General features: G+C 53.9%; 1 protein-coding gene across 2 annotated transcripts in view; it reads left to right on the top strand.

The window, feature by feature from the left end:
• ARHGEF7 (Rho guanine nucleotide exchange factor 7) overlaps positions 1-14090 on the top strand; it is a 1058374-nt gene that overhangs the window by 482177 nt on the left and 562107 nt on the right. The window lies entirely within an intron of this gene.

The raw sequence follows: 14090 nt of genomic DNA, 5'->3' as shown, positions 1-14090 counted from the left end.
TTCCAATGCTTGTTGTGACCTTCTGTCCTTTTTGGGACCTTTTGCCTTCTGTACCACTCGTTCCCCCTGTATTCTTGTGACCTTTCTGCCCTCTGTGCCACTCGTTTCCCCCTCAATTGTTGTGCCCTTTTGCCTTCTGTTTCCTTAATCGCCCCGCACCGGCCGCTGTGTCCCCAGCGGCTCCGTCCCCCTGACTGCCCATTCACTGCCCCCACTGCCCAGTGGCTCCTCAATCCCACCTCCCCATACATGCCGGCCGTTGCGCTGTTGTGCGGCGCTGGCGCGCCTAAGGCAAGCCCGTCTGTGCCATGCACAACGACCGCCGCCACTACGACGCCAGCACTCTGCACGCTCTCAACCCCGGAAGGACGCACGCTCTCAACCCCGGACGGACCCACAACTGCTTCAAGGCCGCTCCGAAACGCACACACCGTCCCTTCACCAGCCGGAACTGCAGCCACACCAGCCACAGAGCCGACGAACCACCCGCCAAGAAAGACCTCAAACTAGAGAAGAAATGGCACAGTGAACAAACTCCGGACAGCCACGCAGCACACCGGGACGCCGTCCGCAACCACCACCACCACCACCACCACCTTATCAGGGCTGCCAAGAAGACCTTCTTCAAAGACCGCCTTGACAAACAACGCACACGACAGCAAGGAGCTCTTCAACATCGTGAAGGAACTCTCCAACCCCAGCTCCAACACCAACGACATCCCGCCGTCGCAAGCCCTGTGCGACTCCCTCGCCACCTTCTTCCACCGCAAGATAGCAGACATTCACAACGGCTTCAACACCCAGACAGTCCCGACAGACAGCAACAGTACAGACCCTCCGCATACCATCGACCACGTCCCCTTTCTAGCCTGGACCAGCGTGAGCGTCAATGACAACATCAAGACCATGAGCACAATCCACTCCGGCTCTCCCTCAGACCCATTTCCACACCACGTCTTCAACAAAGCAAGCAGCTCCATCGCATCCCATCTACGCAACGTCATCAATCTCTCCCTTGAGACCGCGACCTTCCCAGAGAGCTGGAAACAGGCAGAGATCAACGCCCTACTCAAAAAACCCAAGACAGACCCAAGGGACCTCAAGAACTTATGACCAATCTCTCTGCTCCCCTTCCCGGCCAAGGTCATCGAGAAAATCGTTAACAGACAGCTAACCCGACACCTCGAAGAGAACAGAATCCTGGAGCCTTCCCATTCAAGGTTCAGCAGCAACCACAGCACCTAGACCGCCCTCATCGCCGCCACCAATGACATCAGGACCCTCCTAGAGAACAGGAAGACTGCAGCACTCATCCTTCTAGACCTCTCAGCCGCCTTCGACACTGTCTGCCACCGCACACTATGCGCACGCCTCCACGCCGCAGGGATCCGAGACAAGGCTCTGGAATGGACCACCACCTTCCTCTCCGGCAGAACCCAGAGCGTCCGCCTTCCCCCGTTCTGTTCCGAAGCCTCCGAGATCATCTGCGGCGTACCCCAAGGATCCTCCCTCAGCCCGACACTGTTCAACATTTACATGGCCCCGCTCGCACACGTCGCCCGACAGCGCGACCTCAACATAATCTCCTACGCCGACGACACTCAACTGATCCTCCCCATCACCGCTAAAGCCAACCTCCATGAAGGAATGAAGGCCATCACCGACTGGATGTAGATCAGCCGTCTGAAGCCGAATCTGACAAGACAGAGGTCCTCATCGTCGGCTCCAACCTGTCAGCCTGGGATGACTTCTGGTGGCCAACTCCACTGGGGGCAGCCCCTACTCCCACCGACCACGCACTCAACCTGGGAATCATCCTTGACTTAACGCTCTCAATGACCAAGCAAGTCAAAAGCTGTCTCCTCCTCCTGCTTCAACACCCACTGCATGCTCCGCAAGATCTACAGATGGATCCCGACAGATTCAAGAAAGAAAGTCACCCAGGCCCGAATCAGCAGCAGACTTGACTACGGAAACGCCCTCTACGCGGGAGCCCCGACCAAGCTCATCAATCGACTAAAACGCATCCAAAACGCTTCGGCACAACTGATCCTCGATGTACCACAACACGGCCACATCACCCCCCACCTGAGAAACCTGCACTGGCTCCTCGTCAACAAGAGGATATCCTTCAAGCTCCTCATCCACGCACACAAGGCACTCCACAAGACTGGCCCAGCCTACCTCAACAGACGGCTCTCCTTCTACACCCCCAACCACCAGCTGCGCTCCGCCGACCTATCACTCGCCACCGTCCCGCGCATCCGAAGAACCACTGGCTGGAGATCCTTCTCCCACCTCGCAGCCAAGACAAGGAACACCCTCCCACTGAGCCTAGGACAGATCCAAGACCTGCTGACCTTCTGGAGGATACTAAAGACCTGGCTGAATGTGGTGATGTAATTGACCCTGGCGGATATGTCTAGCTTTTTATCGATTATTCAAGGCTTTTGGCTTTTTGAGCAGAAGGTGGGTTTAGGTCCCAGGTCTGTGTGCCACAAGGTTGATTCCCAATGGTAATGCATCCTTTCTGAAGATCACCACTTCTATTTTTTCGATGTTCAGCTTGAAACTGTTTGACTTCATCCAGGTAGCCACTTCGGACATGCAGATGGTGAATTTGTTCCGTGTGTTAGGGATTTGTCCTAGAGGGACAGTATGACTTGTGTGTCGTCGGCATAGGAAAGGATGTTGATCTTGTGGGATGTGGAAGACATTGGCTAATGGGGTCATGTAGAAATTAAAAAAGGTAGGGCAGAGTGAAGAACCTGGAGGTTTCACATATGAGTTTTCTGGCCTCTGAAGAGTAAGGGGCCAGGTTGCTCTGATATCTTCCGATCAGCAATGAGCAGATCCAGTGGAAGGCAGGTCCCTGAATGCCAGCCTCATATAGTGTTCTGGTGATAATGGAGTTGGTGACTGTGTCAAGCACTGCTGATAGATCCAGTAGGATGGGGATCACATTATCATCGGTCTAGAATCCTTTGGCTGTAGACTATTGCTGCAGTGAGAGCTGACTCAGTGCTGTGGTTGGGGTCTTAATCCTGATTGCGTTGTGTCAAGGTAGTGGAGGTTGACCAGGTGATCTGTGAGGAGTCTACTGGTGACCTTTTTCAGGATCATGGCTGGGTATGGTAAGAAAAGAAAAGAAATTGGCGGTTAGTTTGTGAGGTTGGCTAGGTCTGCTTGTGAGGTTGGCTAGGTCTGCTTAGGGCTTAAGTACAGCGCAGACAGTTACATGTCTCCAGGCTTTAGAGAAAGTCGCTGTCTCAATAAAGGCATTGAGGATAGATGTAAGGGCTTCACTTATGTGTGTTAATACTTTGTTGAAGGTGTGATGGGAACCTGGATCCGATGGGGCTTCATGGTTGTGGCAGTCTCATCTTTGATGATGGTGTCCCATGTGGGCAGTGCATGGCTTTTGATGGAGATTGATAGTCGGCTTGATTCAGTCCGATTGGGTTTCGAAGTTGTAGTTAATGTCTGTAATTTTGCTGCCGAAGAACTTTGAGAGGTCGTTGCATAGATCCTGGGAGGGGCTGATGTAACTTTCAGTGGCTACAAGTGTGGTGAAATCTTTGATGGAGAAGATTTCTTTGCTGTTCTTGGAGCTGGTGTCGGTGCCGTTTGCTTAGGACTTCCGCTTGGTGTTCTGAATTTGCTGGCGGTAGTCCCTTAATGCAGATTTGGAGACCTCTTTGTCTGAGGGTTTCTGGCTTGCGCTGCACCTGCATTCCAGTAGCTTGCTGTGTCGCTTGTTTATCCCGAATTCTTCTGTGTAGTATCTGGCCTGAATATTTGTGTTTGCAGTTTTGCTTTGTGTGTGTGTGTGTGTGTGTGTGGGAAGGGGGGGGGGGGCAGTGATGGTGCAGACGGTGATCCAGTTATTGGAGTCCTTATTGCCACCTTCTCGGTTGCCAGTGTACTCAGGTACTTTGTGGAGAGGACAGAATCCCAGACCTTCTCTGATATATTATTGCAGCATCGGCGGGCTGGGCCTGTGGTGGATTATCTTTTGTCGTGCAGGATGTTGAAACTGACTAGGGTGTGGTGAGTCCAGGTGATGGCGTAGATCATGTCTGTTGAAATAAGTGATCATGAGATCAAGTAAAAGTACATCGCGGAGGCTTGGGGTCTGTGTACATGTTGGGTGAGTTAGAGGAATCCCAGGCTTTGGAGGAGGACGATTGAGTTTGGTTCTGTGTAGTCCTCTATGTGGAAGCTTAGGTGTCCAAGGAGATGAAGGCATTGAGTTTCTGGTGAATGGTGTAACAAACTCCTGTATTGTTGCTGGTGTAGTGGTCGTGGAGTCCTGCTGGTCTATAGACCAGGGTGCTGCACATGGTAAAGGAGGCTGTGGTATGTATCTTGTAGGTGGGGCATTCCAGATAACTGGTTTCCTTGGCTATTCCATCTCTGGGCCTGTGTTAACGGTCCACTCTGATGATCTTGTATTCATCGGGCATGGCTGTTAGCTGAAACAGCAGAAAAAGGTTTTTACTTTTGGTACTATACGACAACAGTAATTATAGTTGAAATCTTCAGTCGTAACACAAGATGCTCCGGATAATCAAGTTTTTGACCTAGTATTTTACAGGTCAAGAATGTGTCATACTGTTGCTCATTCCGGTATTTTGGTATAAACATACACCACATTGCGCCTGATGTACTGGAGGTTACATAAGGCCCACAGTGTTATATATATTACAGGGCGATAAAGATCATTGAGATTGCTGTGGCGTTCTGGTCTACTCTTCTGCTGTCTGTAGGGAGGTGGATAGCAATAGCCAAATTGGTTGTGCTTTCTCGACTACTATAATACTTTGTCAACATACCATTTGTATTGCCTGCTGGCATATTTCAGGAACTTGTTACTCTGCTGGGCATCTAAATCAGGGGAGCTGTTAGGCCGAGTGTGGTGCTGGCCAAGTTAAAACTGGTGACAGAAAGCGGTGGGATAGGAGGCCCAGATTTTAAAGGATACTATTTGCCAGACAAGCTCCAATGGTTTCCATTATGGCGGGTTGAGCACCACATAAACAAAACTGGCTTTCCATGTAGACCAATACGGAGGGAAGTAATTCAAGCAATGTTGCTTACAGCTTCTAAAGTACAGATAAACCTTCTGTTACTGGTTAGAAGAGCGAGAGATAGATACATTTTATTTCGCAATTACTTAAAATCATTGTAATTCTTACAAAAAAGTATTCAAATCAATTTCCATTTTCTGTTAAAAAGAGTTGGTGTTTGGCGTGGCTAACATTCTGGGTGATCTTAAAGAAAAGTGCAGGGAAGGGACAAACTACCGGGGAAATACAAAGGGTACCAGGTCACGTCACAGACCCACCCTTTCTCCCCACCCAGCCTGCTATCGCCCCCGTACCTGGGTAAGCCACACACCTCCAGGCGTGTGGCTGGGCGGCTCCTGTTGCCAATGGCCTCCTGGGCCGCCAACGGGTCTTCTTTCTTTCTCCTCTCCGCCGTAGATGGTATTTCGGTCTCTACCCGCTCTTCCGACTCTCCAACTGCGGTCTCCTCCGCCAACTCCTCACTAGACTCCGCTCTCCAATCCCCTCCTACGCCTCCGGTGAACAAGCACACCTGTTCGCCCTCGATCGCTGCTCTTGACATCGTTGGCTCTGCCCACTCTCCGAGATCCTGCCAGTTAAAGGGACCACCGTCATCCTCCTCTTCCCGTGAACAATACTGCCCTCCGGAGTACGCCCAGTCGTTATGCTGTGAAGACAAGAGGGGGGGTCACGGCATGAGTCCCCTAAAGCGGTTACAGAGTCCCTGGTCCCATGTTACAGATACAGACATACACAATGGGTAGAGTCCATAAGATGATGACCTGGCTCTACAAGTCACGTATTGGTTAAACCGGGATCTCTCGTTATCTGCTGATATATAATTGAAAAGCATAGTGGGTTGCATCTTCAACAATGATTGGCAAAAAAAAATAGACTAACCAAAAAGTATCCTGAAATGCTGAATTCCGGTATATCCAGTTTAATACTTTGCACGTGGTTTAAGACACCCCATACTGCATCAGGTGGCTTTACCTGACATCATCAGCCTGCCCTAGCTGCTGAAGCGAAGCTGTCTTTTTTTCCAGCACATGCTCTGGAGCTGCGCTGTGCAGCAAATTTTTGGAACACAGTGATCAATAAAACAGGTCCTACAACAGGGAGTATGGGCATGGAGAGCATTTGGGGTTTCCTTCTAGAGATTTGCGCACGACCCACAATATATAGAGTGGCTACAAGGTTTGCTAATCTTGTGTTGCTAGCCAAAGGGGCTATCACAATGAGATGGAAGGCATCTGGGCCTCCCAGACTTGAAGCCTGGAACTCGGAGGTTCTATGCTGGGCTAAAGTTGAAAACACGGTAGTGTGACGGCAAGAAAGGAAGGGGCTGCACAAAAACCTATTGCAAGACTTTGGGATGAAATAACTTGTAAAACAGATGGAGAAAACCATGATAGACCTCCCTGAGTATAGGCAACGCCAAATGACTAAAACCCAATGCAACATTTGCATACCAGTCACACAGACCGGAACTGCCTTCACTCGATTGGGGGCGAACATGAAAGTCTCTTATAAAAGTAACTCCCCAAATAACAAACCATTGCTTGGGGGATTATGACCCCACTCGCAGAACTCCAGAATCTACATGCATCCAACTGCACTAGCAAAACAGCGAGACTCGAGTCCTCACTCCAGGGATAAACTTGAGTTGGGGGGAAGGAGTTAAATATTTTAGCAGTTATTATATATGCATGATTCGAGACACAAAAGGAAACGACACCAGCAGCATAAAACATTGTAATTAGATGTAACCGCTAAACTAATGAATGTCATGTAAAGAAATTAGTGAAAGTAAAGTGACTGAAGTATAGGTAATACTGTTTCCCAGAGCGAAAGTGCAACATGTACAAATTTGAAAACGCCAATAAAACTTTTTTTCTTATAATATTCATTCTGTATGGAAAGGTAGATGCATTGATATTGAAATCCCTGCTAGTCATCCTCTTGAAACGTACCCTACGCTCTCAACTGACATCAGTTAATCATCCAGCTACAAGAGAAAACCCTGAGCACCGAACACAAGTGATACAATGCGATGTTATAGTCGTATCTGAAAGAGACACGTTAGTGATAGATTCCTTACCTTAGAATATCCCCAGGCGTCAGACTGGATCCGGAAATTTTTGCGTAGCAATACCCCTGCGCGCTGGTAGGCGTCGTCTGCGGCTCCGCGTCCGTCGTCGGCGTCGTGAGCGCCGGGATGACGTCATCGGAGTATATAGACGGCGCCCATGCGCGCTGACGTCAGTTCTTCTTTTTTCCGCGCCAGCTAGCGCAGATCCGGAAGAAGCTCTACCCCCAGTCATTTTTTGACTGAAAACTTTTTTGATCTTTTTGATCCTCTACTTAGTCGATTCTCGACTATCGGTGCCAGGGATGCCCGGGTTCAAGCCTTGCTCGAAGTGCGGCCGACTCATGTCGGTCACGGACCCCCATCGCCGGTGCCTGAAGTGCTTAGGCCTCGACCACGACGATCGAACCTGTGACGACTGCCGGGCCCTGACGTCGAAGGCTAGGCGGGAGCGGTCCCGCAAGCGTCTCGAGCTGAGGCAGTCGGCCCCGCGCCGCTCCAGGTCCCGGTCCCGGTCCCACGGGAGGTCGAGGGACAGGTCGCGAGGTCGGAGTCATCGACGTTCCGGGAGTGGTCACCGATCGTCTGGTTCCAAGTCCTCAGGTAAGAGGCATGAGAGGTCGGAGCGACACCATCGGTCCTCCGACCCGCCCCGTCGCTCGCACGATGCGACCGGGGATTCGGGCGACACCGCCCACGCGGCTCCGCGGGAGTCGCAAGCGTCGCCGCCTGCCCCACACCTTCGGGTCCCTGGGCACGGCGCGTCGCAGGAGGAGGTCGAGAGGTACCTCATGGCCATGAGGTCCCTCCCTCCTCAGTCGGTTCCCGTGGCGCCTTCGGGCCGATCGGCTCCGTCTGGTGGTCCTTCCGGGTCGGGCGCTTCGGCCCCGACGACGTCGGGTGCTTCGGCGCCGGCGCCGCTGGCGACTTCGGTCCCGGCGCCGCGCGACCTCGCTGGATCCGGCTCCGGATCCGGGACCTCGCCGGTCGACCCTACGACCTCACCGGCGACGTCCCTTCAGGTGTCGTCCCCGGCAGCCGTAGTGGTTGCCGACCCCAATGCTTCCTACGGTCCGCCTCAGGCGTCGGAGGGGCGCCGCTGGGCGCCGATTCCGACGACCTTCGGAGAATTCTATCTCCACGAGGAGGCCCTGGCTGTTGATCCTGGTCTCCAGGAGCCGGGTGACGAGGAGCAGTGGGAGGGGTCCGAGGACCCTCTGGCACGGGATTGCCAGTCTCATCAGGACTGGACATATGAGCTTGGGGAGGCCAGTGGTATTGACACATCGCCAGACACTGGATTTACGTCGCCCCCGACTGTGGCTTCGGAGGCGGGTTCTGCTTACAGTGTAGTGTTGACGAAGGCAGCTAAGGCCCTACACCTTGAGCTCCCCGTCGCGGCCGTGAGGACTAATCTCCTCACTGAGGTACTCAAACAGCAGTCCGGCTCCGCGGAGCCCCTTCTGCCGTTTGAATGAGGCCTTGTGTGACGTTCTGCTGGGCACTTGGTCCAAGCCCGCCACAGGTCCCCCTGTGGATAGGAACGTGGCCAGACGCTACCGCCCGGCACCGGGCGACCCTTGCTTTTTGTCCACCCACCCCACCCCCGAGAGCCTGGTCATCCAGGCCTCCAACTCCCAGTCCGCATTCCCGTCGGCCCCGCCCGACAGGGAATCCAAGAGATTTGAGCAGTTCGGGAAGAAGGTCTTCTCGTCTGTGAGCCTAGGGCTCCGGTCAGTGAACACCAACTGTCTCTTGGGCCGCTACACCCACACTCTGTGGGACACGGTTGCGGAGGTGCTGCCACAATGCTCTGAGGAGGTCAGGGCTAAACTCAGCCAAACCCTTGCGGACGGCCGAGATGCGGCACGCTTTTCCATCCGGTGTGGGCTGGATACCACGGACTCACTGGGCAGGGCGATGGCAACGACGGTGGCGGTTCGACGCCACGCCTGGTTGAGGTCCGCCAATTTCTCGGCCGATGTCCAGGCCACTCTCCTGGACATGCCGTTTGATGGCCGTCGCCTCTTCGGCGACAAGGCAGACCATGCGCTGGAACGTTTTAAGGACTCCAGGGCCACGGCCAAGTCCTTGGGCCTTGCGGCCCCACGCCAGCAATCGGGTGCCTTTCGCTCCTTTCGTGGCCACGGAAGGGGCGCCCCACCACGGACCGTCAGCCACGCGCCGCAGAATGTTCAGCAACGCGGTGGCGGCCGTGGGAACCGCCGTGGCGGTGGTCGGGGACAGCGGCGAGGCCAGTCCACACCTCCCTCAGCAGCCCCCGCCTCAAAACCTTCCTAGTCCGAGCTTTCAGGCCCATGTGACGCCTGTGGGAGGCAGGGTTCGCCATCACCTCTCCCACTGGCATACAGTCACTTCGGACAGGTGGGTGCTGCAAATTGTCCGAAGGGGTTTCTCCCTCCCCTTCGAGTCTTCCCCTCCATCCATGCCACCTCAATACCACCGTGTGTCGGGGGATCACTTGCAACTTCTGCAAGAGGAGGTTTCGGCCCTCTTGGCCAAGAGGGCCATCGAGCGCGTTCCTGGGCCAGAAGTAGGACGTGGCTGTTATTCCCACTACTTTCTGGTACCCAAGAAGGGCAAAGGGGGCCTACGCCCTATCTTGGACCTACGGAACGTCAACGGCTTCCTCCGGACGGAGAAGTTCAAGATGCTCACTTTGGCTCAGGTCCTGGCTGCCCTGGACCCAGGAGACTGGATGGTAGCGTTGGACTTGCAGGACGCCTATTTCCACATCCCCGTCCTGCCGGCCCACCGGCGTTACCTGCGGTTCACGGTAGGCCAAGAGCATTTTCAGTTTACCGTGCTCCCCTTCGGCCTTACCAGCGCCCCACGGGTGTTCACGAAGGTGATGGCGGTGGTCGCAGCCCATCTGCGCAGGCAAGGGGTGTCAGTCTTCCCCTACCTCGACGACTGGTTGTTGAAGGCGGGCTCGCCCCAGACAGTCGTCAGCCACCTCCAGACTACGGCCGACCTCCTGCACTTGCTGGGGTTCTCCATCAATGTGCCGAAGTCACACCTGTGTCCCTCTCAGAAGCTCCTCTTCATCGGAGCGGTTCTCGACTCGGCGCAGTTTCGGGTTTACCCACCCGAGCAGCGGGTTCGGGATATTCAGGCTCTGATTCCTATCTTCGGGCCGTTATCCCGGGTCTCGGTCAGGTTGACGCTGCGGCTTCTGGGACTGATGGCCTCCTGCATCCTTCTGGTGCGTCACGCCAGGTGGCGGATGCGGGCTCTGCAGTGGGACCTGAAGTTTCAGTGGGCCCAGCATCAGGGCAACCTGTCCGATCATGTCCTGATCTCGGAGGGCACTGCGAAGCAACTGCAGTGGTGGCTCACGGACCGCGACTGGGTCAGTGGCAGACCCCTCTCTCTACCCCAGCCGGAGCACGTAGTTGTGACGGACGCGTCCCTCCAGGGCTGGGGAGGCCACATGGGAGAGGCGGAGATCAGAGGCCTCTGGTCTCCGGCGGAGTCCCGGCTCCACATCAACCTTCTGGAGCTGCGGGCGATTCGTCTTGCACTGAAGGCATTCCTCCCCTCTGTCAGGGGGAGCGTGGTGCAAGTGTTCACCGACAACACCACCGCCATGTGGTACTGCAACAAACAGGGCGGTGTGGGGTCGTGGACCCTTTGCCAGGAGGCTCTGCGCCTCTGGCAGTGGCTGGAACATCAGGGCGTGACTCTGGTGGTTCAACACCTGGCAGGTTCTCTGAATGCCAGGGCGGACGAACTCAGTCGCCGGTGCATGATGGATCACGAATGGCGTCTGAACTCGGACGTGGCGCAAGGTCTCTTTCGACAGTGGGGAGAGCCTTGGTTAGATCTATTCGCCACAGAAGAGAACGCGCAATGTCAGCAGTTCTGCGCGTTGGAGTTTCCAAGGCGGCACTCGCTCGGAGACGCTTTTCGTCGCGAGTGGAGCTGCGGCCTGTTGTACGCCTTTCCGCCTATACCACTTCTGCCCAGAGTGCTGAAGAAGATCAGGCGCGACCGGGCCCAAGTTATCCTTGTGGCTCCGGACTGGGCTCGAAGATACTGGTATCCCGAGCTACTCAGCATGTCAGTCGATCCCCCGATTCGTCTGCCTCTTCGGGAGGACCTTCTGTCGCAGCAGCAGGGGACGGTCCTGCACCCGAACCTGTCCAGTCTCCACCTACAAGCTTGGAGATTGAGCGGCGGCAGTTGAGGCCATTTGACTTGCCTCCCGAAGTCTGTGACATCATTCTGGCAGCCAGGCGTCCCTCCACAAAGTCGGTATACGCCTGCCGGTGGAATAGATTTGTGGCATGGTGCACAGCAAAGGCTGTGGATCCCCTCTCTGCACCCCTTTCGGAAGTGCTGCTCTTTCTTCTTTCCCTTGCCCAGCAGGGCTCTGCTCTGGGCACTCTTAAAGGGTACCTTTCTGCTCTTTCTGCCTTCTTGAGGCTACCAGATCAGCCTTCTTTGTTCAAGTCCCCTATAGTGAGTAGATTTCTGAAGGGCATCACACACATGTTCCCTCCTGTTCCCTTTGTGATGCCCCAGTGGGACTTGAACCTTGTTCTCACCTATCTGATGTGTGCTCCCTTTGAGCCACTTCATAACTGTCCTCTTCGTCTCCTTACGCTGAAGACGGCCTTCCTGGTTGCCATCACCTCTGCCAGGAGGGTGAGTGAGCTCCAGGCTCTTTCTTCTTCTCCGCCTTTCCTGTCTGTTCATCCTGATAAGGTGGTGTTGCGTACACGACCTTCCTTTCTGCCCAAGGTTGTCACGGCCTTCCACATCGGGCAGTCCATCACCTTGCCCACCTTCTTTCCGCCTCCGCATCCCTCGAAAGAGGAAGAGAGGCTCCACCGTCTGGATCCAAAACGTGCGCTCTCCTACTACCTGGACCGCACTCGCCAATTCCGGGTGGATGACCAACTCTTCGTTGGTTACGTGGGCGCGAAGAAGGGAAAGGCTGTACACAAGAGGACCATCTCCAGGTGGATCATCTTGTGCATCCAAGCATGCTACTCCATGGCGAGGAAGGAGCCCCCGGCTGGATTGCGGGCTCACTCCACTCGGGCCACGGCAACGACAACTGCCCTGGGCCGCGGTGTCCCCCTGCAGGACATCTGTCAGGCAGCCACGTGGGCCTCGCTGCACACGTTCGCAAGACACTACTGCCTGGACAGTCAAGTCCGGAGGGATGGCTTCTTTGGCCGTTCCGTCCTCCAGGACTTTCTGGTGTGATATTGGTTCGCAGACCCACCACCGGGGTTGGTATTGCTGGGGTATCTATTCTAAGGTAAGGAATCTATCACTAACGTGTCTCTTTCAGATGCACAAGTTACTACTTGTGTAACGATATATCTGTAAGAGACATTAGTTAGTGATAGATTCCTTACCGCCCTCCCATCCTCCCCGTTCTGCGAACCGATATTTAGGGTTAGGGTCATCCCCTTTCAGGGCCCTAGTTTCAATGGCACCAGTGTTAGTTCTATCATGGCTCTGCGTATCTGGCGCGGAAAAGCTGTGTTATCAGAACTGACGTCAGCGCGCATGGGCGCCGTCTATATACTCCGATGACGTCATCCCGGCGCTCACGACGCCGACGACGGACGCGGAGCCGCAGACGACGCCTACCAGCGCGCAGGGGTATTGCTACGCAAAAATTTCCGGATCCAGTCTGACGCCTGGGGATATTCTAAGGTAAGGAATCTATCACTAACTAATGTCTCTTACAGATATATCGTTACACAAGTAGTAACTTGTGCTTTAGTAACAAAGGTAGTTTATTATGGAAAAGTAATCTGCAGGTCAAATTTTGTATTAGCTAGCCTAAGTCATTGCAAGTATGATCTTAATTTGCTTCACAGTGTGTACTGCCAAAAATAATTGCTTTCTGTTTGATTAAAGCATATTTGGGTTGAAGTGGCATACAGTGGTTGTAAGAAAGTAGGATCTGCTTCTTATGGTTACCCCCACTTTTTGCTTCATGTGATACTGTTTTTGACTAGTCTGACTGGGATCCTGCTAATCAGGACCCCAGTCTATCTGCTTTCTCCCTAAACTGTTATGTCATGTACTTAGGTGCACCCCAGATTGGATATTGGGTACCCTTATCAGTCCCTAGTATATGTTACCTATGTACCCAGGGCATAGGTACCCCAGAGGCCTCCAATGGGCTGAAGCATGGATTATGCCAGCCATGAGAGGCCGTGCAAAATGGAACTACAGGCCTGCCTGTGCATGTTGGTGCATCCACCACTGACTTAAGATTTAGGTTTACTATATCTAAGGGTCAGAACACTTAAACCTATAAGTCACCCCTATAGCAGGCCTTAACTATCCTAAAGGCAGGGTGCTTGGTCCTAAGTGAGAGGGTGCCACTGCATGAGCAGGACACCCCTGCAGCCTACGAAGTCCATACTCACAGGTTGTTAGTGCAGCAGCCATTTACGACATATAGAGTGGCATTATGCGACCTCGTGATGACCAACTCTAAGACGGCTGAAAGTAACCCTATCATGTTTGGTATCAAACATTGTGGAAGCATACCCCGACACCAGAAATCGCTGTGTGTAGTATGATTCCATCCCTCAGCAGCGAGCTTCGTTGAGTTCCTGGTGTTTCCGGTACCAGCCTTCTAGACCCGGGCAGCACAAAATGGTTGCTGCCGACCAGAGACACATTTCTGCCCTCCTGTTGCTGAGCCAAGCTTGAGCAGAGGATGGTGGAACAATAGGCATCCTGTCACAGGGAGGTGTGACCACCTCAGACAGGTTTTAGTTTATTAGGGCTGGGTGGGTGCGCTTGCCAGCAACCCAAAGTCTGCATGAGGGGCACATTTGGTGTCCCTGTGCATAGTCCAGTTCAAACCTGTCCTGGGAGCCGTTGGCTCCTGCTCTGGCCCGAAACTGGACAAAGGACATTGGCGTAACCTC

This window comes from Lissotriton vulgaris, chromosome 8 (assembly GCF_964263255.1).
Source record: "Lissotriton vulgaris chromosome 8, aLisVul1.2, whole genome shotgun sequence".
In the NCBI taxonomy this organism is placed as follows: domain Eukaryota; kingdom Metazoa; phylum Chordata; class Amphibia; order Caudata; family Salamandridae; genus Lissotriton; species Lissotriton vulgaris.
This window is presented reverse-complemented; position numbering and strand designations above follow the sequence as displayed.